Here is an 11,710-nt window from a genome sequence, read left to right on the forward strand (position 1 = left end):
TTACCTGTTTTATTATCAAACCCTTGGGAGTTACTTCTACGTTATGCTTATATTGCCATGCTATGCTCATAGGCATGGTTTGGGTTTGAGTGTATCCATGACATATGTGAGTTGTTAATTAATGGTTCAATTTAAGGTGGCAACTTTTAATACACATCTGGGTGGATTGCCTGTGGGCACCTGGAGAATCCAGTGTTGTCCTAGGATATCCCGGAGTATCCATGTGATCATTCTACGGTCCGCCACCCAGGCTAAAAGGGGTCATAAGACTATTCATGCTAGAAACTTCCATGTGCAGCCACAAGCCATTATGGGCTCTGGCATAATTGAGTAAGTTGCGTGAGTTCTTGAAGAGGTGGACTAGTAGATGTAGGGGATTGAAGGTGTACCGGTCCTCCCGGAGTAAAGAGAGAATGCTTCTGAAAGATTGTGTCTCGGTCATCTGTTTCTCAGACACCCTATAGTGCGAGAAATCCAACAGAGGAGATCGAGTCTTGTGGGGAAAAGTGCGCAAACCTCTGCAGAGTGTAAAACTAATCATGGTTAGCCTTGTCCCCGGTTATGGACATCTTGAGTATCTGATTCTTGGATTATTATATGGATCTCATCACTCTAAAATAATTTGTTGGGTTGATAATTACTTTTAATTGGGATTGAGTTGGAGGAACCTTCTCAATATTGTTCAACTACCATGATAGTTAAATAAAATATATTCCTTTGTTGTAGGGAAAAATTGGCTTTTCGCAAAACATATTAACCATACAGCCTCCACCAGCCATATACGCATATAGTGATAGCTTTTATCTGTTCATTACTCTCCTATGTTAAATTGCCAGCATATTCCATGTGCTGACCCGTTTTCGGGCTACAACGTATCCTGTTACAGACTTTTCAAACGAGGAGTAAGGTGCGATAGGCCATTTGTCATGCACTCAGCCATGCCGTTGGAGTTGATGGACTCACTTTATCTTCCAAGCCTTCCGCTGTTATTGTATTAGATGGCCTTAAGCCATATTCATTGTAATAAGTTCTCTCTTGAGACAGTCGATGTAATAAGTGTGTGATTTCCACTCTGTTATAAATCCTTCGAGTACTGTGTGTGTCAGCATTACCGATCCAGGGATAACACTGAAGCACAGAGACTTGACCGTTTATGGTCGGGTCACTACAAGATTGTATCAGAGCACACGCTGAATGTAGGACACGACCACTAAGAAAAGCCATAGGCCACCCTTCTCTACTTATTTATGACTCCTCTCCCTTTTCTACTCTTTAGGACGGCAGATACAAGGAACAAGTTTGCACAACCGAATGAAGACACACCTTTTGGACGACACTTGAAGGAGGTCGCTAAGTACCTGAACATTGGAATACCAAGCTTCACCGGGACCTATACCGCCACTTTACCAGAACTGGAGCGATGGATGATTCGAGTTAAAGTTCCAGGAAGGACGTTCACGCCAGTCACTAAACCCATAGATTTTTCCTATGATCCACCCACCTGGAGTCTAGGCAAGAGTATGGCAGCCCACATGGCTATAGGACGCATCGGGGAAGTTTACCACAAGGAGCTGAAGGACACTATCTACCAGATATGTGGACGCCAAGATGAGCAATGGGAGATGATCAACACCAGGAAGGACAGGTCCATTGCTGCATTCATCCAGGAATTAAACCACCACATTTGTCGCCAGGAGAACTAGATGTGGCAAGCATGATAGATTTGAAGAAGGCGATGATCAGGATCACAGAGCTAGAAGAGGAGCTTAAGTCTACACGCGATGGATATGAGGAGGAAATGATGATACTTGTGGAGAGCAATGACGACATGACCAGGAAGCTAGGAGTTTTTATGGGAGACCCCGCGCCAGGGGGAGAAGACGATGAACCCAAATAGATTCGTTCTAAACACTACATCATCATAGACGACACCGATTCCGACCCGGATAGTAGTGATGATGACTATGAAGACGAAGCTGGAGCAGATATCATGGAGTCTTCCACTGATCAAAATTTCTAGTAGACCACCATACTATTAGTAGTATCCCCATGTAAATATTAGTAGTCCGAGCACTCTAACGATAGTTAGACCGATTGTATGCCCTTGCTTGATTGATTGAGTGATATGGTTGTGTTTGTCTCATGTGCATATGGGTAGTGCTTTCTCATTAGACCTCATTCTATTCTAATCTCTTCCCTCTAAACCCATTAGATGCCTCCGAGATGTGACCCCGGTTTTGCTGTCCCACCAGAGCTCACTCAGTTGATCCAGCAGTAGAATGCCTTGATGCAGTTGTTAGTTCAGAACCAAGGCAACAACAACAACAATAACAACCCACCGCCACCACCACCAGTTGACAACTTAGCTTGTTTTCTGAGGCTGCAGCCGCCGATGTTTTCCAGTAGCACTGAGCCAATAGTTGCTGATGATTGGCTGCGCAGGATTGGAAGCGAGTTGACCACCACAGGTTGCACAGATGCGGAGAAGGTGTGTTTTGCCGCACACCAATTGGATGGACCAGTAGCCGCATGGTGGGTGAATTACACATCCACTTTTCCTATAGCCAATGTCATCTAGGAGTAGCTTCAGCAAGCATTCCGCATAGCCCACGTATCCACGGGAGCTATGAGCATGAAGAAGCGTGAGTTTCGCAACTTACGCCAAGGGAACCGTACTGTAGGCCAGTACGTGGAGGAGTTCAGTAAGTTATCCCGCTATGCTCCAGATGATGTGGCCACAGATGCCGTGAAGCAGGAGAAGTTTATGGAAGGGCTGAATGATGAGATGAGTATGCAGTTAATGGTGGCAACATTTAACAAATACCAGGAGTTGGTAGATAAAGCACTCATGATCGAAGGGAAGCAGCAGCAGATAGAGAGCCGCAAGAGGAAATATGGACAAGGGAAGTACAATTCAGGAGCTCATCAGAAGCCTCACTTTACCCCGAACTCGGGAGGGCTTACACATAACCATGGAGGCCACACTCACAATGGAGGAAGTACCCATAATCATACTGGCCCAAGGAATGGGAATGGGAATGGATCAAGTAGCAATCAGAACCGTTCCAATCCAGCCACACCCGCCAAGAGGGACCTAAGCCACGTTACTTGTTTCAAGTGCGGGAAAACTGGACACTATGCCATGGAGTGCCCGGAAGCGAAGAACGGAAATGGTAATGGGATCTCTGGGAAGAAGCCCAATCCATTTAACAAAGGACAAGTGAACCACGTGAACATGGAGGAGGTTGAAGAGCAACCAGATGCAGTTATCGGCAAGTTTTTAGTTAAGTCGTTTACTTCGATCGTTCTTTTTGATACTGGTGCATCGCATTCATACATATCAAGGGAATTTGTGGATAAGTATAAGTTGCCCACTAGAGTTCTTAAGACACCTATGCTAGTAACCTCACCTGGAGCCGAGTATATGGCGAGCCATGGATGTTTTCAGATGCCATTAACCATAGGTAGTCATGCTTTCCCCTCTGGCTTGATAATTCTGGAGTTCGCAAGGATTGGATGTGATACTAGGAATGGATTGGCTGTCGATGTACGGAGAAAACATCGATTGCGCTAGTAAATCAATTCTGCTTACTACCCCGGAGGGAAAAAGGATCAAGTATGTATCCAGGCATGCGCCAAGGAGAACCCAAGTACATTCTCTCATGGGAGTTGTTCAAGAGGAAGTGCCTGTTGTGAAGGATTACCCAAATGTATTTCTAGAGGAGCTACCAGGCATGCCGCCAGATCGAGACATCGAGTTTTTGATAGAGCTGTTGCCAGGCACCGGGCCTATATCAAAGAGACCATACTAGATGCCCGCGAATGATCTGGAGGAGATCAAGAAACAGATTAAGGAGTTATTGGAGAAAGGTTACATCTGACGGAGTTCATCACCATGGGGAGCCCCGGTGCTATTGGTTGAGAAGAAGGATAAATCTCTAAGGATGGTTGTTGATTATCGGGCGTTGAATGAAGTGACAATCAAGAACAAGTACACACTGCCAATGATCAATGATCTGTTTGACAAGCTGCAAGGAGCTAAAGTGTTTTCGAAGATCGACCTGCGATCAGGTTACCACCAGCCGAAGATTCGAGAAAAGGATATACCAAAGACATCTTTTACCACAAGTTATGGGCTTTATGAGTATACAGTTATGTCATTTGGGTTGACTAAATCCCCTGCCTATTTCATGAGTATGATGAATAAGGTGTTCATGGAGTTCTTGGATAAGTTTGTCGTGGTGTTCATTGATGATATTTTAGTATACTCAAAGAATGAAGAGGAACACAAGGGGCATTTGCGCTTAGTACTCGAGAAAACTCAGGGAGCATCAGTTGTATGCCAAGTTCAGCAAATGTGAGTTTTGGTTGAAGGAAGTTGGATTTCTTGGACATGTTATATCAGGAGAAGGTATAACAGTAGACCCCACCAAAGTTCAGTCAGTAACTGAGTGGTTGGCACCCACCTCAGTTGGAGAGATCCGCAGTTTTCTTGGACTCGCGGGATAATATCGAAGATTCATTGAAAATTTCTCTAAGATTGCGAAGCCTATGACAACATTGTTGAAGAAGGACACTGAGTTCCATTGGACTGAGGAATGTGAAGCAAGTTTCCAGGAGCTAAAGAAACGTTTGACTATAGCCCCAGTGCTGATCCTGTCAGATATACGCAATGATTTCCAAGTGTATTGCGATGCCTCTCGCTTAGGACATGGAGGAGTACTTATGCAAGAGGGAAGAGTTGTTTCATATGCCTCACGACAACTTCGACCGCATGAGTTGAATTATGCCACACATGACTTGGAGGTGGAAGCCGTAATACATGCACTCAAGACTCGGAGACATTTTCTCATTGGAAACCATTGTGATGTGTATACGGATCATAAGAGTTTGAAGTACATTTTTACACAGAAGGAGTTGAACCTCAGGCAAAGGAGATGGTTGGATCTTATAAAGGATTATGGTATGAAGTTGCACTATCATCCGAGAAAGGCCAATGTCGTAGCAGACACTTTGAGCCGAAAGAGTTATGTCAATACCTTAGTAACAGGAGGATTGCCAAAGGAGTTAGCAGAAGATTTCAGGGAGCTACGCTTAGAGATTGTTCGCAAAGGTTTTGTTACAACCATGGAAGTTCAGTCGACCTTGTTGGGAAAGATTCGAGAAGCCCAGAAGGATGACAAAGAAATTGTCGAGATAAAGGAGAAGATGAGCGAAGGCAAAGCCAAAGGTTTTCGTGAGGATGAGCTCTAACACCTTGTGGTTCGAGGACCAGATATATGTGACCAATAATGCAGAGATCAGGAAGTTAATATTACAGGAAGCTCACGACTCCCCATACTCGATACAGCCCGGAAACACCAAGATGTATTTGGATTTGAAGGAGCGTTTCTGGTGGACTGAAATGAATAAGGATATTGCCGAGTATGTAGCCGTATGTGATGTATGTCAAAGAGTGAAGGCAGAACATCAGAAACCGGCAGGATTAGTACAACCTATACCGATACCCGAATGGAAGTGGGATAAACTTGGCATGGATTTTATCACCAGATTACCGAATACCCGATCGGGATATGATTCTATCTAGGTAGTAGTGGACCGCTTTACCAAAGTAGCTCACTTTATCCCAATGAAAACCACATATATAAGTTCAAAGTTGGCGAAGATATATATGACCAGGATCGTATGTCTGCATGGAGTTCCGAGGACCATCGTATCAGACAAGGGAACACAGTTTACTTCAAAGTTTTGGCATCAACTGCACTAGACTTTGGGAACCAGGCTGGAATTCAGTACAACTTTTCACCTGCAGACAGATGGACAGACTGAGAGAGTCAATCAGATTCTGGAGGACATGTTGAGAGCTTGTGCACTAGACTACGGGTCTAGTTGGGATGATAATTTACCCTACGCGAAGTTCTCATACAACAACAACTACCAGGCCAGTTTTAAGATGGCATCATTTGAAGCCCTGTACGGAAGAAGATGCCGAACACCGTTGATGTGGGATGAAGTTGGAGACCGCCAGTTGTTTGGATCGGATTTGATTAAGGAGTCCGAGGAGAAAGTTAAGCTGATTCGAGATAGACTGAAAGTAGCTCAGTCTAGACAGAAGGGTCATGCAGACTCGAAACGCAAGGAGGTAGTCTATGAAATCGGAGATAGAGCATATCTGCGAGTGTCACCGCTGCGAGGAGTTAAGCATTTTGGAGTTAAGGGAAAATTAGCCCCGAGATTTGTAGGACCGTACCGTGTTCTGGAGCACATGGGAGAGGTTGCCTACAAGTTGGAATTACCTGAAGGACTGTCAGGAGTTTATGATGTGTTTCACGTTTCCCAGTTAAAGATGTGCCATGCCGAGATGGCCGATATTCCTCTGAGAGATACAGTGCCCCTGGAAGCAGTTTAGTTGGACAGTGATTTGACGTATGAGGAGAAACCAGTCAAGATTCTCGAGTTTGCCAGTCGAGTTACCCGTAGCAAGGTTATCAAGTTTTGCAAATTTTAGTGGAGCCACCATACCGAGGACGAAGCTACCTGGGAAAGAGAGGATGATCTACGCAAAGACCACCCACACCTATTTTCTAGCCAACCCGAGTCTCGAGGGCGAGATTCATCTTAAGGGGGTAGGTTTGTAACATCCCAAATTTTCAATTAGGAATGTTATACATAGGTCATCCATGCATATCATATTTTATTGCATTTCGTTCTTGTGATCATCAAAATCCTAAGCAACTCAAGGACCCTTGGAGAGAGTTGGGGATTTTCCTTCGTTCTCATATTTGAGTTTTATGAAATATTGAAACAAGGCTCACTTTGGTTTTAATTATTTTTCTCCGCCAAAAATATTTCGTATTAAAATTATATGAGAGGAGATAATATGACTTTTCCAAAATAAATGAAATGTTGGAGGAAAAAAACTAAAATCAAATTGTATTTTTATTTGGGGTTTTATCGCTATTTTATTTGAATTAGGAAAAATATGCGTTTCTCAAAATTGCACTAGAGGCCCAAATAAATGTTCACCTTGTCCAGCGTATTTTTAGAGGACGGGGAAAATTTATTTCAGGATTTGTGTAGTCCGTTTAGTATTTCTTTTCTTTGTTTTTATGCGCGGAATTATTAAAAAAATAAAAAAAATAAGTAACCGACCTAACCGGGCCGTGTCCGCCTAGGACTCCTGGCCCGGACGGCCATTATAAGCCGGGAGGCCCGACCCCAACAGCCCAGCGCCCTGCCCGAAACCCTAAGCCATCGCCGCCCTAGCGCCACCGCCGCACCAGCCGCCGCTGCCCCGCCGCCGCGCCGCTCGCTGGAGTTCGCCGCCGCTGCCGGTTGTCTTCGCTGGTTCGGTTTTTCCGGTAAAAACCCTAGATCCGTTTTTAATAGATCGGTTCGGTTTTTACTTTTTTTTTTCAATTTAGTTATTTAGCGAACGCTCGTTCGTACGTTCATTTTAACGATCGGTTTTCACCCCTTAATCGCAGACAGCGAACGTTCGTTCGTTAGCCTGTTCGTCAATTTTCTTTTTCCAGGGTTTTTCCGTGATTATTTTTTATCGCGATTTCTGCCCTGTTTTTTGTTTTAGTTTATCTTTGATTCAAGCGCCTAGATCTTCGTCTCGAAGCCCTCTTTCTATTTAACCAACTTGAACAAGATGTTGGTACTGTGAAATTTGACTTTAGTCCAGATTAGTAATCGGATCTTGTTTCTTTCGCAGTTTGAGTTTCGTTGGTCCGTTTGATTTGATTCTTTTTGCAAACCAGAGTTCTTCAGTTGAACTTTCTAGTTAGATCTTATTATTTGAGATTTACCCATGCATATCTCCTTGATTGCTTATGTATGCTATTGTTTGTTTGTGATAGAACACCCGGAGTGCGAAGCGTGCTACTACGAGTCTTTAGGATTTGCAGATCGTCAACAAGGCAAGTAACACTTTGATCATACCTCTTCATCACCCAGTTTTTATGCATTAGTTTCAACCTTCACACATTGCATGAGTAGGATCTCTTAACATATGGGTCTAGGAAGTACATAATGAGGTAGAACCTATTACCTATTTTGTTATCAAACCCTTCGGAGTTACTTCTACGTTATGCTTATATTGCCATGCTATGCTCATAGACGTGGTTTGGTTTTGAGTGTATCCATGACAGATGTGAGTTGTTAATTAATGGTTCAATTTTAGGTGGCAACTTTTAATACACATCTGGGTGGATTGCTTGTGGGCACCTGGAGAATCCAGTGTTGTCCTAGGATATCTCAGAGTACCCGTGTGATCATCCTACGGTCCGCCACCCAGGCTCAAAGGGATCATAAGACTATTCATGCTAGAAACTTCCATGTGCAGCCACAAGCCATTATGGGCTCTGGCATAATTGAGTAAGTTGCGTGAGTTCTTGAAGAGGTGGACTAGCCGATGTAGGAGTAAAGAGCGAATGCTTCTGAAAGATTGTGTCTCAGTCATCCGTTTCTCAAACACCATGTAGTGCGAGAAATCCAACGGAGGAGATCATGTCTTGTGGGGAAAAGTGTGCAAACCTCTGCAGAGTGTATAAACTAATCCTGGTTAGCCGTGTCCCCGGTTATGGACACCTTGAGTATCTGGTTCTTGGATTATCATATGGATCTCATCACTCTAAAATAATTTGTTGGGTTGATAATTACTTTTAATTGGGATTGAGTTGGAGGAACCTGCTGAATATTGTTCAACTACCATGATAGTTAAATAAAATATATTCCTTTGTTGTAGGGAAAAATTGTCTTTTCGCAAAACATATTAACCATACAGCCTCCACCAGCCATATATGCATATAGTGATAGATTTTATCTGTTCATTACTCTCCTATGTTACATTGCCAGCATATTCCATGTGCTGACCCATTTTCGGGCTGCAACGTATCATGTTGCACACTTTTTAGATGAGGAGTAAGGTGCGATAGGTCGTTTGTCATGCACTCAGCCATGCCGTTGGACTTGATGGACTCACTTTATCTTCCAAGCCTTCCGCTGTTATCGTATTATATGGCCTTAAGCCATATTCATTGTAATAAGTTCTCTCTTGAGACATTTGATGTAATAAGTGTGTGATTGCCACTCTATTATAAATTCTTCGAGTACTGTGTGTGTCAGCATTACCGATCTAGGGATGACACTGAAGCACAGAGACTTGACCGTTTGAGGTCGGGTCGCTACATGGTCCATTTGCAGTTGGACCTGAGTTTTGGCCTCTTAATGGCCAATGCTCTTCATGAACAATACCAGCCCAATTTCTCTTTCGGCCTACTAAAGGCCCACAGCACAGTTGGGCCATATAAAGTCCAACCTGACTTTCAGCCTGCAGTCTCTGTCGGCCTGCTAAAGGCCCAAAATATAGTTGGGCCATATATAGCCCGACCTTAGTATCGGCCTGTTAATGGCTCGTGAAGTCAAATGGGCCAAGTTATTGCCCGCCTCGGTGTCGGCCTGTTAACGACCCGGGAGGTAGCAGGGCGAGCATTAACTGTTGGCTTGTTTCAATTATAGCGGCCCAATAGTGCTTTCGGCTTGGTTATGGCCCATTAACTTAATGGGCCCGCTAAAGTTCGAACATGTTAGTAGGCCCAATTAGATAACGTCGATTTTGGCCCAGCTATAATTTCAGCCCATTACGACGAGCAATTATGGACATGACAAAAACCGATCAATCAAAGGCCTATGAGAATTTTTGCCCATGTGAGCCCATTAGGGAAGCCCATTAAGGGCAGTGGGCCACTTCCTTCATATAGGGCCCATGACTGTTCGTGCTAACTAATAATTTGACTACTTTTTTGCCTTCCTAGCGACCAGTTAGCTGGAATGCGAGGCGCGCTAAGAAAACGCACGGCATACAAGGAAAAACATTGCACATCCAGCATATATTACAGGAAATCACGTCCATTGGGCAATCAAAGATTGTTGACAGTGCAAATAAATGAGTAAAACTTAACAATCTATAACCTCACAATCTACAACCTCGACACGGATGATGCCCATAAGCATGTCAGCAAGTTCTTCCTTCTTTGCTACATTATCTCTGAAAATATTGATTAGTTGTTGATGCGCAAGAATGTACACCTTTGATTCCTCCATGATTTCCATGATTGCTTCAGCCAGTAATTCGTTCACAAACATACATTTTTTCCGCTGGATTCGAGACAGAAGAAACTCAACAGATTCAGATGGCGATTTTGGCAGACTTGTATTATTGATAGTGGAGTGTGTCTCGACCACTGCATCATAACATAAGTTAGGAGGGAAACCGAACAGATTAATCAAGAGTTATTGCCATATTACCTAGCCTAGATTTATTGGAAAGAAACAATGGGGTTGCCTTGCTATTTTTAGAGTTTGTCTTATCTTAAGCAGCCTGCACCAAATTAACACACTAGCATTGCTATCATTGGCCAGGTCGGATCACAGGAAAGCAACATTGACACAACGAACGTTTGGGCAACTAGACCACACCAGCCTACACCAAATTAACACAATATGGCATAGCTATCATCAGCCAGGTAAGGTAATAGGAAAGCAACATTGACATAATGAATGATTGGGCGACCAGAACATCACTACAATTTAGTAATGTGCATGATATGAGATAGTACACTAATGCAGCTCATTATGCAAAACTACCAGGCAGTTTTCCTTACAAAAATCAACATTGTCACCTTTTATTATACATTTTGCTACAAGTAAACTTGGATTAGATAAAGGTTGTATTCAGGCTGATTAACAAAATATATGCTGATGTAAAAATTTAGTGATATACAATAGGTACTTACATTAACATTGGAGCGCAGAGAATTCCCGCAAGATACTTTCCTTGAACACGATCCCAGTTTAGAAATTCTTCTATCCGTTAAGCTTATTTTCTAAAAGAGAGATCGGTAAGAAACATGTAGAAAATACGATCTGAATGCTATAAAATTTCATGATGTGAGGATATGCTCATGCTTTTTAGAATGGAGTTGACAAATTTTTGTTGGACTAGAGTGGACTAGTTCTTTGGCCACTTGAATCTGCTTATTATCAGTAGAAGTTGGGTTTGTCTGTGCTGGAGAAGTATCCATGAACACTGGATTTGGTTTACTATCTCCTGGCGTTTCGATCTTTTGCAAAGACCTTGTTTGTAACCCTTTAGATTCTAACATAGCCGTCTTCCCCTTGCATGCCTTATATAGAAGAATGGTGCTTCAGTTATAAAACATGCTACGACAGAGAGATGGAATAGGTACTGAAGAATAGAAAGGCATGACATATTGACATGTATTCCCTCCATCCGGAAATAAATGGATGTGTCTAGGCATATTTCAGTTCTAGATACATCCATTTTCATCCATTTCTGCGACATGTAATCCGGATGGAGGGGGTATGATGTAAGAGCTAGGGATACGACATGACAACAGAGTAAAAAATACACTAGTTGAATGTAAAACTGTATGATAGCGGAATACATATAGAAAAACACTAAGGCAACATATGCGTGCATGATTGGGAAATTAAGATGGCATTGCAACAGACCACTAGAACAACACTTCAATGTAAAAAACATGGTATGGTAGACATATGAAGTACATACTGATGAATAACAATGCATAAGATATTCAGAAGCATGATGTACAAAATAAGTAGATGGCATTGAGACATAGTAGAATGACAGTACTGGAATTTGAAAACATGTTATCATGAA

Source organism: Triticum urartu, chromosome 4A (assembly GCF_056163025.1).
Source record: "Triticum urartu cultivar PI428250 chromosome 4A, HENAU_Tu73, whole genome shotgun sequence".
In the NCBI taxonomy this organism is placed as follows: domain Eukaryota; kingdom Viridiplantae; phylum Streptophyta; class Magnoliopsida; order Poales; family Poaceae; genus Triticum; species Triticum urartu.